Raw genomic sequence first — 15,604 nt, 5'->3', positions numbered from 1 at the left:
ATGTTACAATAACCTTCAGTAACAAGCATCTGTTAAGAAGGATTTCTGAACTCAGACCTGGAGGGGCAGAGGTTCAGAAGACCAACCTAGTTTCTTGGAACAGGGTAACCTCTGGACAAGCCAGACCAATCAGGGTAGCTATGGCAGGCGGTCAAGACTAAGTCTCAGGAGGGGGGAGGGTGACTGAAAGACCTCAATGAGCATACAAAGCAAGGACACTTACAAATTACTCCAGACAGGTGTTATATTAAAAATATAGACACATTTATTACAAGGCCTTTGTAACATTGACCATAGCAAAGAATCACAGTAACACTAGATTAAACCAATACATCATAATCAACACAATATATATTCAAGACCAATGGGGTCTAAGGGGTTAAAAGCATGAAATATGTAGACAACCTAGACAGGGAGGAAAACAGGCAGTGCAAGTAATCTTTAGACCCAGTTCTACATCAAGAATACACCTAACTAAGAAGCAGTCCAAGCCCTACAAAGAGAGGAGCCAAATGCTCAATTGTACATGCATGCACTTGCGCCAATGGACAAAATAGGGTCTCTTCAAGGGTCTCTAGAAGCTCAGGAAGGTAGATAAGGCGATGAAGAACAAGTTCCCACTATTCAAGCAGGACCTCCACTTGAGGGCAGAGGCAGTTTGAGAGTGCGGGATGGAGTCGCTATTTCGCAATAGCTGTGGAAAGGAAAGGAGCCCTCATGGGCCACTCGTGCGTAAAAATGGGCTACTGCGCTTGCGGTCACCGGTTGGGGTAAGGAGTACTCACCGGTCCCTGATAGAGGCCAACCAAAACTTCGCCAGTACAGTCCACTTCGCTGGCAGGTTCGAATGCGACGATCAGGACGTCTCGACACCGTGTAGTTCCCGAGTTGCAGCAGGGATTCCAAAACGGGACAGTGGCGATTTCTCCACTGAGGGTGGAGGAATCTGTTGTGTAATGTTATTTATGATTAATAATGATATTTTACTAGGTTAAGGGGAATTATAGAATGCTGGCCATGGAATGTGTAAAGGAATGGTTGGGGAAAGTTCTGGAATGTATCCAGTATTCATGTTGACTTTAGATAAAGATAGATGTATATATAAATGGCTCCTGAGTGGTTTATATAGAAATATACTAAAAAATTGGCCCAGTTCCACTGCAGCAGGCTTCAGGGGAAAGGGGGTCACAAATGCAGCGAACTTGCACAGGTTGTTGCCTCAGCAGGGCAACATGGTAACCGCGTTTACTCCGGTCAGGGGCACTCATCTCACTTCAGACCTGGGAATGCAAAGTGTACGAAATTTGGTGTGGGGGTGCTGTGGACACAGAGCTAGCAGTATACCAAGTTTCGAGGGCCTCCTCGAAACAGTAGCGGTGACAGAGGAAAGGTCCCGCGTAAGCTGGTAAGCCCACTGGTTGGCCCAGAGAGGCTTACTTGGAGGGTTTGGTGAAGGTGCCGAGAATAGTTGATCCCACTATTCCAATGGGTCAAAGCGTCTTCGCAGACCTTCTAGGACAATCAGATGCAGAGGGGTCCCACGGGATGACAGCGGGCTCAGGGTACCAAACCTTCCAGCGGGTCACCAGTGGTTCCTTGACTCGGCTTCTTGTTGCAGGATACTTGGCTCCTTATCCTTTGTTCAGTGTGAACTCAGGAGATCGACATGGTAGTGGTGTTTTCAGCCTCTTCTTATCCAAAGTTCCCTTCATGCCAAAACGGAGAGGACCCAATGGGAGATCTGCTCACAAACACTCACTCCATACGTGGACCAATCATGGACCACGGTGGTCCCAGGCATTCAGGAAACTCCAGACTCTCTGGCACCCAGGATGTGTATTGGGAACAGACATCCCAGCCCACATCCTGGAGGCACACACACAAGGCATGCAGAAGCCCGCGAAAGCATTGGGATTTGCGGGAAAGAGCATGTCCAAATAAGGACTGACCCGGGTTGATTCGACCTGGGGAAGGTGAAGGGGCAAGATGGCAAAAGGACAGGACAAAGAACCTCGTGGCATGGCCATTTTGGAGCCAGGCCACCTATTCGTGCCAAATACGGTTAACGCGGTTAACATGGCAAGAAAGGGTTAAAAATAAGAGAAAACGTAAGCTGCCACCATTCCTGTCCATGACACATCTGCACAGTTCATAAAAAGTCCAGCGAGAGTTTCTAGGGTATTTTGAAATGACTAGAGACCCAAGTGCGCTGCATGGTAAGATACATTGCACACTTGTTACATGTTGCACAAAAGCTGCAACATGAGGAAAGGACTAAAGGAAACAAAGTCTCCAAGAACTGACTGTCTTAAGGGCATGTCAGTTTCCCCATAAAAAGTGAGCGAAAGCCCAGAGGAGTGCAGTTTAGGGCTGTGCTTCTCTGGCAAAGTCAGTCAATGGTTTTTAAACAGCAGCAACAAGTTTGGGGGTTGACACATGGAGGGAAAATTACATACAATTATGAAATCTTTCCTAACACTCACCCCTCCCAGACTAAGGACAGGGGGAACTAATCCACTCCCGGATGAGTTTCTTGTTCAGGTCGGTTAAACATTCTGGACAAATGTAGGGGAGGATTGGTCCAAAAGACCCCCCCTTGCCTACATCCCTTCCCCAGGTGAGGGCCATGGCTCATCGGGCATCCCCTCATACCACCAGGGCCCAGGTGGTGGAGGGCTCACCTGCTGAAGACATTGGCCACATGTATTGAATTTAGCTAGGCCTCAGAAACCATTTTTTCTATTAAAGATGGTGTGAGCTCAGCGCACTGTAGCGCGGCCCCCACCCTCGGAGAGTTTCAATTATCCCTGTGGCCGCAGCTCCCTGGCAGATCTGCTTTGAGCCCGTTCCCACGAACAAGACGGACATGAGCTAGTGTAAGATACTAACACTGTAACATTTCACCTTCCGCAGTGTATCACTGCTCCCAGCATGACCCGGCCAGCGAGGCCTGGGTGAAAAAGAGAACTGCAAAACGGTCCTCGGATAAAAGCAAAAGTTCCCAAATATTAATGCCAAGACTACTTGCAAAGCGTGCATTTCCCCACAAAACTTCTTCTATTAAGGAAACCTTTAAAATGTATAAACATGGTAGAATGCATGCTTACATGACATTAGCAATGAAGAACCCACACCACTGCAGTTGGGTGCTAACAATAAACGAGCGTTCCAGGGGACTATTCGTTATGTGTATCCATGAAAAGCTTACACCCCATGGCCCCGCGCCATAACCGAACTAATGCTGCTAGAGTGCAAGGGAAGACGAATGTAACCATACAGAGGGCTCATGTGAAGGACGCGCGAGAATGCACCTGTCATGCGTGTATGTCTAAGCCCCTTATGTGCCACTACCGTCACGTACGGTGGCGAGTCATTTTCTATGTGCTCCACCAACCTCACTACTACCTCACTTACTGCAAATGTATATGCATATAACTAAATGTTGTAGTTGTTAAAACATAGTGTACAAATAATGTGCTCAGACTGGCTATATTTGAGAGACATTTAGTAAAGTTAAAATGTATGTTTTCGAGTGATCCAAATGAGTATTATAGAGTGTTCAAATGTTTATGATGCTTTCACCTAAAGTCGGCAACACACGAGGAAGATACCTTTGTGAATATGTGCAAGGCCATTCCCCCTCCCACCCTGCGAAGACTGCCAAACAAGAGAGCAGAGGCCCGCGCTGCGCTGCTCCACCTCCCCCAACTAGGCTGGAGCCGCTTCAAAGATTTGTAGTCCCCTCTACAGCACCCAAGGCCACAGCCTGCCACCTGCATTATTTACAGCACAGCAGTAAACCTCCGCCTGAATACACAAATCCAAAGGCGCCCCCCCTCTTAAACCCCACAACCCACCGGATCACCTTAGACTTATGGCCCCTGTACAATTAGGACACCCAATACTGTGGCAACATACAGCAGCTCATTCATAACGACTTCTAACAAGACAGAAAGACATGTACCGCCTGTCCCATGCCCTGAGACTTAGCCCCTCGACCTACGGTACCGGTCAACAGGACACTGGTAACCACGCACTGATGAATCACCATCAAACCCCTCACAAGGTGCATTCCTCCTGTGTTGCATTAACCTGTAGAATAACCTATTGAAAGATTTACTAAAGAAGATAATATTGCAAGAACTGAATGACTGCGGTGTGCATGGCCTAGGGCAAATAAGTCAGGAAAAGACATTCATCTCTGACACTGGCCACAATGGCACAACAACACCGCCCGGATGAACTCAGCCGACCCGCCAGGCCCAGCCCAACCCACGAGGCTGACCAGTGACGTCCTCCAGCCAAGGCCAACCACATCGCAGCAGCGCCTATAGCTAGTCATCACCACCCAATCCCATTGAACTTGTGCCCCTTATATTATGTAGGTTCTGATGACGTGTTTTGTAAATCTGTCTTGGCCTTATTCCCATTCTGGGAGAGTCCTTCATTGTCTCATTGCGGGGAGGATCGTGCTGGTTGGGGATGCTTGCCTTCAGTGGTGACCCCGAAAGCGTGATTATTATTATTTTTTCCCAACCTATCACTACCGTCCCCTTTTGGCACGAAAATCTCCGGTCGAAAAGGGATACGCACAGTGCGCCGGCTCCGGGAGGCTGCCCGCCAACGGCGACCGGTACGCTCAGAAGTGCGCACTCAACAGAGAAAGGGTACGGGATCCCGGTTGAAAAATCCCCTTTGAGTACCACTCGCCGGAACCGGGGCCGACTGTTGAGCGGACGGCAGCACTGCCTGGACGGACCCAGTTTCGGAGACTATCGGTTCAAGACGGGCACGTGAGTATTGAGTGCGAGTGATCACAAAGGGAGTAGAGGAGGAAATTTAGGACAGGGAACGAGGAGGGGTAGAAAAGGGGGGTACGTAGGTCTACTAAGGACCATCTTAAACTTTCTTTGCGTTTTCTTTGCATATGGCCATTAGGATCAAGAGATGAATAAGAGACAAAAGTGACGGGAACCTAGCTCCGAGAGGCGGTGGAAGGCGGCGCCGCATAGTGCTATCTTGACTAGTACTGGGAATATATGAAGAAGTGGATAATAAGATAAAAGTGTCTGGCAAAGGGGGACACAGAGAATATATTAGTGACTGCTATTCTTTCTATTCTTTTCTTTGGGGGGTGGGGGAAAAAATAAATAAAAGTGAGATCAGTACAAAACCATAGAGACAAAGTAAGGGACAGAGAGTTCTACTGTAAGAGTGGAGATCAAACATATATATATATATATATGCATACATATATCTGAATAAGACGGACCGGGACAGCCGGCCAGGGAGGAAAGGGAGGGCAAATTGAACTGTGAATAGAGTGCTACAGAGAGGTGTGTGCACATCGTATATGTCTGGAGATAATTTGGTGTGATGGGTGTGGAAAAATGGCCATAAATGTATAGCCATTGAGTGGTCATGGTAAGTGTGGCCGGACAAAGCTTTATAAAGACAAGAGTAATAAGGTGAAGTGGGTGTGTGCCTTTTTGATTTCTGGGCTAACGTTGTCGAGATCACTGATGGTTTGCTCTTGTATGTGCCCCCCAAAGAGAACAGAATAGAGACTGCGCACAACCATTTTTATGGTGCGCAGGCAGGGGGAGGAACACAAAGGCACCCACTATTGAATAAGACATAGAATACGAGGACTCACATGGTGATACGCTTACATTGTAATTTTGAGATACATAGAGACACACAAGTACCAGGAGGGCACAAAGTATGGGGGCAGAAACACCCTTATCACATATTTGTAAGAACCTACCGGGGTACGCGGAGCGAATTAAGAAATATCATGACCAATGGATCACAGAGTTGAAGGGAGAGGGGTTGCCCCAGATATGGCCCGAGGGGGGGTCATTTGACAAAAGTGTCCTAGATATGGTAGCCACATGCATTTGTTTGAAATACAAGGGGAAGCAGTTGCATAATAGGAGAGAAATATTAGATCTCTGGAGGTTGTTTGAAGAGATACCACCGCCTAAAGCACCAGAATTAAATCCTGACCTGCCATCTACTACTGACAATCCACTAATGATACAGAAAGATGCTAAAGAATTGCCAAATGCAGAGCCACCAATAGAGGTAATAAGTTTGTACCCGATACTAAACAAGCCTGTGCCCACAGAGGGGTACAGTGACCCCACTTATGTGCCTCCCCCAACAACTACTACACCCCAAAGGCCAACGGCACCCCCGCCATACGAGAGTACTAGGGAGCGAGCCCAGGTGAGCACGCCAAGGGTGGACATAGAAAAACGAATAGACGATTTAGAGTCCAGACTCTCGATAGCCAAAGATGAGCTCTCGAGGATAAAAGGAATATATGAGCGAACAGCACTTAATGCAGCAAGATCAGAGCACACGTCTAGAGCACCGAGCGAGAGTAGAACACTTGAAGAAGGGTGGAAAAAAGGCGAGATACTGTTCAGAATTCAAGAAGAACCAACGCGAATAATTGAACTAGGGGCAAGAGAGGGATGTACTGACAATGAAGAAAGGCCTATAGGGGACAGGGAGGAGTTACTATGTGATATAAGAGACGATTTGGAGGAAAGCGACAGGTTGAGCATGGCAATGGGAGGGGGAAGCAAAGGGTTGGATGGTGCATGTTCAATGAGAACACTGGACGATGAGTGGACGGGGCGATTAAGGAACAGGGTGGGGAAAATGGCATCATTGGGGACATCCGGAGTGAAGGCGGGTGCAGACGCCACAATGAAAGGAAAGTGCAGCTCCCGCTAATACATAGGGGAGGGGGAGGCCAAATTATATACCCTGGGCTCAGATGGACAAGGGCAACTTACTAAAGTTATTGCCCCTGTTATCGGGAGGGGCGAGCAAGTGGATATACGCCTTTGAGAAACACACTGCCGGGGTACCCCTAGCAATAGGGGATGTGAAGAGCTTACTTGTATCAGCAGTGGGGGATCAGGCTGATAGAGTATGGGTAAAGGCTGGCTTTCCGGGAGTAACATTAGACTGCGACCGCCATGATGGGGACTCCTTTAACACAGTGCGTGCATGGGTGTGGGATGCCTTGCGGGAAACGTTTCCAGATACGCCAGACTTACAGTCAGTAATGCAGTGTACAATGAATGACGGGGAAGATGCTATGGGTTACATTTTTCGGGTCCAAGAGATGTGGAGAGCAGAAACGGGCACGCCCTGGTATCAATCGACATCGTTATTTTACTTCATTATAAAAAGAGGGCTCCCAAAAGAGGTGCAAAAGGCGCTCGACAAGATAGCAGGTATTGAAGCGGAAGGATGGCCTGAGATTCAAAGCATAATAGTGCACCACTGTAAGAGAATAAAAGAAAGGGATAAGGAGGTGGCGCAGAAAAGATTGGCAGATGAAGCGAAACTAGTGCAGACAAAGTTGGTGAAGGTCGCAGCAGCAGTAGCCGCGCTCCCACACAGCAGGGAGGGAGATGAGGAGGAGGAGGGGCTGGTAGCAATACAAGGAAGGATGGCAACTAATTGGGCTGGAGCAGGACAGCGGCAGTGGAACGAGCAGGAGCAAGGCGGAGGTCCGCAGTGGCAAGAGTGGGCCCCTCGAGGGGGACGAGGTGGGTACAGGGGCCGAAGAGGAGGTTGGCCGGGGTACGGGGGAATAGGAGGAAATGGATGGCAGGGTCCTAGAGGAGCGCAAGGGAGTTGTTGGAACTGCGGAAGATGGGGACATTACTCTAGGGAGTGCAGAAGCAGACCCAACAACGGGTTCCAAGAGGCAGAACATTATGGCCATCCCCATCCGGGGAGCCCATATGGTCTCCCAATGGGACAACAACAACAAAGAAACCCAGGCCAGGGGCACAATGAGCAACAACAGGGGCATCAGTATAGAACACAGAATCACCCACAAAACAATGACAATATGCAGTACACGCCAGGCAACCCTTTTGCGACAACAGCAAAGGGGGCCCCCGCACAGCCCCCTATAGTGGCGTGTCAGTGGTTTCAGGGAGTGTCTTCAATCAGGGGGGGGGCAATGAGACACCCCGCATAGGACAGCCCACAGAGAACACTTGCGTGTCCAGTTCTATCTACAACCTACGATGCAGCAGAGGAACCATTGGTAGGGGCGCAGATAGGAGACAAGCAGTTCATATTCATGGTGGATTCGGGAGCGGAGAAATCATGTATTAGGGAGGGCCGGTTCCCGTTATCTAACCGGAAGTTAGAGACGCAGGGGTTCTCCGGGGCTGTAATTGAAGTTCCTTACACAGAAGCATTGGGTGTAACAGTGGGGGGCAAAACTGTAAAGACACCCTTACTGTATTATGAACACTCACCAATAAATTTATTAGGGAGGGATCTCCTGAGTAAACTCAACATGACCATATCCTTCACTGAGAGAGGTATAGTGTGTTCAACACTCGGAATATGCCCATTACGTGTAATGTTGGTAGTACAGGCTCACACAACCACACAAGAAATATGAGGTTTGCCAGAAAACGAGGAAATGTTTATTGAAGGACTAAAGACACTGGCCCTCATAATTCCAGAGCTGAGAAGAATGGATTGGAGGATTCCAGCGGAGTTCCTCTTCCGCCCAATAGTGTGTCCTGACACAGCACCAGGATCAGTGGTATCATTAGATTTGCACGCTGTACAGATATCTGCGAAAAGGATTTTTGTGATTGGAATAGATATAGAAGGATGTGAGTGGCGTACAGTACTGTGTACAAATGCCAATATCGCCCTAAGAGACTTAACGGATGAGGATCTCTTCTCAGATGCAGAGGGGGATGGTGAAATAGTAATGGAAATAGCAATGCCCTGTGACATTTTGATTCAAGCCAGGGAAATCCCTGTTCAGCTGATGGCAGTGGTAGGAGCACCGCCGTCATTCTTCGATGATGACATGAGGCTCGTACCAAATAATTTGTGGACAACAGGCCCCCATGATGTAGGATTGTTGCATGGAGTACAACCTGTGATAATAAAATTAAAGCTAGGAGCAATTCTACCCCGAGTGAAACAGTATCCATTGTCCTGTGAAGCTGAAGAAGGGATAAAAGAGACAATAAATGCACTACTAGCACAAGGGATCATAGTGCCTTCCAACTCACCATGTAACACATGCATTTACCCAATCAAAAAAGCGAAGTGAGGGTCTTGGAGAATGATACAGGATTTACGTCCCCTAAATGATGTAATTCAGAAAGAGTTCCCTTTGGTCCCGAACCCTGCATCAATACTGTGCAGCATCCCAAAAACGGCATCACATTTCACGGTGGTCGACTTGAAAAACACATTTTTCTCCATCCCCCTGGCTGAAGAGAGTAGATACCTGACAGCATTTACAAAAGGAAAGGGGAAAGAGATATGAACATTGCAGATTACCGCAGGGATACTGTGAGAGCCCGAGCATATTCAACCGCATATTACATGAAGACTTGGGAAACCTATCAGTTGAGAGTACAATCATCCAGTACGTAGACGATTTACTCGTCTGTGCACAAGACGAAGAAACATGCAGAAAAGATTCAATAACACTCCTGACTCTATTGGCCAATAAGGGGTACAAAGTAGACAAGGGAAAGCAACAGTACTGTCTGACAGAGGTTCTATACCTGGGACAGCTAATATCAAAAGATTGAAAAAGAATAATCCCCGACAGGGTAGAAGCAATAAGATCAGTAGGAGAACCCACAACAGTGAAAGACATGCAGAAATTCCTGGAAATGTGCAACGATTGCCGAGCATGGATATTAGATTATTCAGCATACACCAGACCCTTACTACAGGCGCTCAAGGAGGCACAACAGGAGAACAAAAAAATAGAATGGTCAGAAGAAATGAGCGCCTCCTTTAAATCATTAAAAGAGTTGATTTCAAGCGCTCAGTGCTCGCAAATCCTGATTATGGACGCGAGTTTTACCTGTTCTCACACTGCAAGGGAACACTCATGACAGCTGTACTGACACAGAAGACGTCCCTAGGACACAAACCTTTGGCCTACTATAGTGGCACTTTAGATGCGGTGATGCAAGGGCATTTCGCGTGCGAGCAATCACTAGCTGCAGCCGCGTTCGCGATTGAGAAAAGTGCCACAATAGTAATGGGATGCCCTGTGACATTGTTTGTGGAACATTCATTATTTTCCATACTTGAAAGGTCAAAAAGCACACTGATAACACAACGGGCAACCGCCTATGAGATAATACTGTCCAGCGTCAACATCCATGTGGTGCGATGCAAGACAGTGAATCCAGCAACATTCATTACAGAAGCATGCACACTAGAGGACATGCAGGAACACGATTGTGCAACTTACACAGGAGAAAGAGGGGAGGACACAGTGGTGTGTGAGAATGCTCTGAGCGAGGGAGAAGTGTACTTCGTAGATGGGTCAGCATCAATTGACATGGACACAGGAGAGAAACATGTCGGTATGGCAGTGGTGAGATTAGAAGACGGTGAGTATGAGACACTAGTGCAGTACCGCCTCCCATCACATTACTCCGCACAAGCAGCAGAACTGATTGCACTCATAGAAGCACTACATGCAGCTAAAGGTTGTGCAGCGACAATATACACAGACTCAGCTTACATGACAACAGTACATGGGGGTCTAGCAAGATGGGGCGGAGGGGGTTTCGATGAGCAGATGGAACTCCAGTACAGCATGCAGAATTGCTGAAGGAGTTAATTGAGGCCCTACAAGATCCCACAGCGGTAGCAATAGTGAAGTGCCAAGCACATACATCCAACACAGATGTTGTGTCTTTGGGAAACGCGGCAGCGGACGCTGCCGCCAAGGAAGCTTCCTACTTTCAGAAATATGAAGCAGGTGAGTACATGCTGCAGCACAAGATAAACGAAGAGCTCCCAGAAGGCTACAATATGATGCCTATATCACAAATACTAGAATTGCAGGAAGGAGCTAGTGCAGATGAAAAATTGATGTGGGCAAAACGAGGGTGCAGCAAATCGGCGACGGACTTACTGTGGCGACAAAACAACTCAGGAAAAGTAGTAATGCCAGTAAAGTTATTGGAAATTGCGTTTCAACAACTACACTTCCCAGCACACAAGACGAAACACATTGCAGCAGAGATACAGGAGGAATGGTTTGTGCCCTGTCTCCAGGAGCACATATCTCGATTAACACTGGAATGCACAACATGTCAGATATACAATTCAGGAATGACATTACGTATGCTCCGGGGAACAATTCCAAAACCAATTGGGCCATTCAGAGAGCTACATATCGACTAAGCCGACATGGGAGAAAGGTGTAATGGGGCACGTTACATGATCGTGGTTGTATGCCCATTCTCAAGGTGGGTAGAAGCAGGCCCATGTGCACGACCTGATGCTAAAAGCGCTGCAAAGTTCCTAGTGAGGGAAGTGTTCCCACGCTGGGGAATTTGTGACGTGATTCGCTCGGACAACGGCACTCACTTTGTAAACGAGCTCTTCAAGGAAGTAACTACATTGTTGGGAATAAAGCATAAATTGTGCTCGATTTATCATCCTCAAAGTAATGGCGTAGTGGAAAAGATGAACGGACTGTTAAAAGGGAGGTTATCAAAACTATGCTTTTCATTAAAAAAGAACTGGATTTACTGTTTGCCCCTTGCGCTATTTGAGCTGAGAAATCAGCCAAGCAAGGACCACCATTTGTCCCCGCACGAGATCGTGACTGGGAGACGAATGCACACAGCATACTCCCCACTGCGCGAACACTCAGATGCACACAGGAGCGCCGCGATATTGGGAGACAAGTTCACAGACTATTTGAAGAAATTGACAAGGGCAGCGCGCGCAATATCAAAGCAGCTCTCTCCACCCTTCATGCGAGAGGAAGGAAACACAACAGGGTCTGTTACGGAACCTGAACAACAGCTACTGCTGATGCCGGGTGAATTCACATATGTCAGGAGTTTTGTGCGTCGGTGGAATGCACCACGGTTCCATGGCCCATACGAAGTAGTGTTTTGCACGCCCACGGCAGTTAAAGTGAAGGGCCTGAAGTATTGGGTGCATTTGACAGACGTACGAAAAGCATATAATAATGTGCAGGAAGAGGTGGATGAGGAGGCACAGACAACAGCAAACAATGCTAATGAGCAGAATGGCTGAATATGAACTTGTGTGTGACAGTAATACAGATGAATGAAAAAAATGGCTAACAAGTATACTTGTATTTTTTATATTACAAAAAAAAAATGTTTTCCACTTGTGAAAGTATATGTAATTAATGATATGATAAAATTATGAAGTGTTTACACCCTTGTCTGTGCATCCCCATCCCTACAACCCTACCCTTTCAATATATACTGGCACTGGTAGTGTCAACAAAATGTTTACATTCATGCACTTCATGCACTTTTATATCTGAAACAGGAGCTACCATGGCATCTAACGGGCAGCCTGCAACGGATAGATTTACTAGATTTAGAGAGTGGTTAACTGAGAGATGCAGATATTCGTATGAGTGTGGATTATCTGTGTGTATTACATTGTTTTTTACAATAATGTTTGGCCTGGTTACATATTGGTTCATAGCGTTCATCTCTATTGAGATGAACGAGGGGGGAGGGACTAACAGCACTACTGTGATCAATGCAACCACGAGTGTAAATTCTAAGGAAGGTGACTTTTTGGTATGGGATGGAACTAAACTTGTATGGGGTTATTATACCACACCATCCAATGCTGTCATCTCAAAAAATGAAGGGCTACAGGGTGAAATGCAAAATAACACAGTGTCTCTGCCAAAGATATCTAATTACAATGCTCGCAGTTTAAATGGCCGAAACCCGTCCGCTATATCGTGGTTGTATAACACCCCCACCAGCCAGCCTGCCCCCATAGTAAAAAACACACTGACAGATAACGTCAAGGAAGAAAAGGAAAGGATGAGAGCAACACACGAAATATTATATGATTACTGGGCAAAGGGGGCGGGAATGAGAAAGGGGGGCCCATTTTGTCCATCGCCTATAAGGCTGGGAAGTACATGAGGAACAAAAATAACAGACGAAAAAGGGAAGCAGGGAGGAGGAAGTATGATGAGTACTATGGGTTAGGACTAGATAAAATGGAAGACCGACGACACCCCCACCAGACGAATAAATGGTATGCGGATATGAGTGCAACAGCTAAACAAACAACAAATGAGAGCTGCTATGTCTGCTCCCTCATTCCCCATGCTTCAGGCACACCCAAGGTATTGTTACCGAAAGAGTTGCCTATTGTAGATGCCCAATGTCTCCTTCATCTCACGTTATGCAGGATTAAGAACACCTTCCAGGCACATGAAGTTACTTTTAGAATGCTGCAGAACGAGAACACTTGCTACCCAAAGACGGTAGGAGTGGTATGTCTGGAGGAACCATTTTTTGTGATACAAGGGAAACTTTTTTCGGACAACAAGTGGAAGGATGAAGAAGTAATGTGTAAAGCTGAAGCGCTGAGGGGTGTGGCACCAGAGAAATTGCAATGGATAAAAGAAACGTGCACACCAGTATGGGAGGAACACATTTCAAAACTAACTTGGGCGACAGCCATTGAAAAACCCTTCAAGCTGCAGAACGAAATAGACTAGGAACTATGTTTTAAAGGAGAGGGGAAAACCTCCATGGGGACAAACAAGAACTGTAACAAGACCCTTACCATCCCAGATCTGAGAAAAGGGACAGCGGCCCTGATGGACACGTATTGGGTATGCGGCAACCAGGCATACCTGCACCTCCCCCAATCATGGAGTGGCAGCTGTTCAATGGCCACTCTGCACTCAGCCCTAATGGTAATCCCAGAAAGCCACATTGATGGGAGCAAAAGAACACGAGAAAACACCCAACAGAGTGCGGCCCAGCCGACTGCAGAATCACAAATCTATGTCCTATCTTCCGGGAACAAGGAAGAGGTGCTGTCCCGAAACAGACGAGCATCAAACTACATATCAAAGGCATCGTCGGAGTTGCTGGCACAGATCCCAGACAGATATTGATTATTCAGCTCGGCAGAAACATTCTTTGCCTCACTCATCCCAAGTATCCAGGCCAGAGCAAACGCAAAATGGCTCCAGATAACACGTTGGGAGCTGATCCAGCTGGCAAATGACACTGAAGAAGGGTTCAACGTCATAAAAGTGGAACTAAGAGCTTTATGGCTGATGACCATGCAAAACAGGTATGTCTTGGACCTGTTGACGGTGATGGATGGAGGTGTTTGCCGAGAAATCGGAAGTGCCTGCTGCACTTTCGTACCTTCTGAAGACGCAGAAAACGGCTACCTGTCCCATGTGATCGAAGCAGTACACAACCTAGGAGAAAGGATGAAAATGGAAGGTGGAGCAGAAGAAAGCACATGGTTCGACAATATCTTCTCCTGGGTTCCCTCATGGCTGGGGATGACTGTGAAATTTTTGATGCCAGCTGTGGTGTTCCTCCTCTTTATTTTTTGCCTGTGCCAGGTGGGTCTTCGATGTTGTGCTAACGCAGTACCTAATGGTGCAATGATGATGGTGACAATGGGCAACACCCGTGGTACAATACAAACTATGCAGGAAGTGCAGGTACAAACAGGAACTGATGACACACCCAGGTATCAGCTAGTGCCCAGGTATCATGACAAGGATATCGTAGACAAATTGTGGCATACCACCATCAGAGAGCCCTGTATACTAGAATGGTACCAGGAGGTGTGGGTAGACTTGGAAGGAGAGAGCGGATGTATATACCTGACCTGTACCCCAGATGAATATGCTAGAAGGGGTGAGAGCTTAAGGGGGGTGTGCAGAGCGTGGATTCCCATAAAAGGCACACCAGCATGGGATGACGCAATCATTGACGAAGAGGAGTGTAGGAGATTGGAAGAGTTAAAGAATTCGTTACTTAAGTAATGAAAGGGGGGAAATGTAGGGGAGGATTGGTCCAAAAGACCCCCCCTTGCCTACATCCCTTCCCCAGGTGAGGGCCATGGCTCATCGGGCGTCCCCTCATACCACCAGGGCCCAGGTGGTGGAGGGCTCACCTGCTGAAGACATTGCCCACACGTATTGAATTTAGCTAGGCCTCAGAAACCATTTTTTCTATTAAAGATGGTGAGAGCTCAGCGCACTGTAGCACGGCCCCCACCATCGGAGAGTTTCAATTATCCCTGTGGCCGCAGCTCCCTGGCAGATCCGCTGTGAGCCCGTTCCCACGAACAAGACGGACATGAGCTAGTGTAAGATACTAACACTGTAACATTTCACCTTCCGCAGTGTATCACTGCTCCCAGCATGACCCGGCCAGCGAGGCCTGGGTGAAAAAGAGAACTGCAAAACGGTCCTCGGATAAAAGCAAAAGTTCCCAAATATTAATGCCAAGACTACTTGCAAAGCGTGCATTTCCCCACAAAACTTCTTCTATTAAGGAAACCTGTAAAATGTATAAACATGGTAGAATGCATGCTTACATGACATTAGCAATGAAGAACCCACACCACTGCAGTTGGGTGCTAACAATAAACGAGCGTTCCAGGGGACTATTCGTTATGTGTATCCTTGAAAAGCTTACACCCCATGGTCCCGTGCCATAACCGAACTAATGCTGCTAGAGGGCAAGGGAAGACGAATGTAACCATACAGAGGGCTCAT

The sequence above is a fragment of the Ambystoma mexicanum genome, chromosome 9, assembly GCF_040938575.1.
Source record: "Ambystoma mexicanum isolate Mex_15411 chromosome 9, UKY_AmexF1_1, whole genome shotgun sequence".
In the NCBI taxonomy this organism is placed as follows: domain Eukaryota; kingdom Metazoa; phylum Chordata; class Amphibia; order Caudata; family Ambystomatidae; genus Ambystoma; species Ambystoma mexicanum.
The sequence above is the reverse complement of the archived record's forward strand: the minus strand, read 5'-3'. Positions refer to the sequence as shown.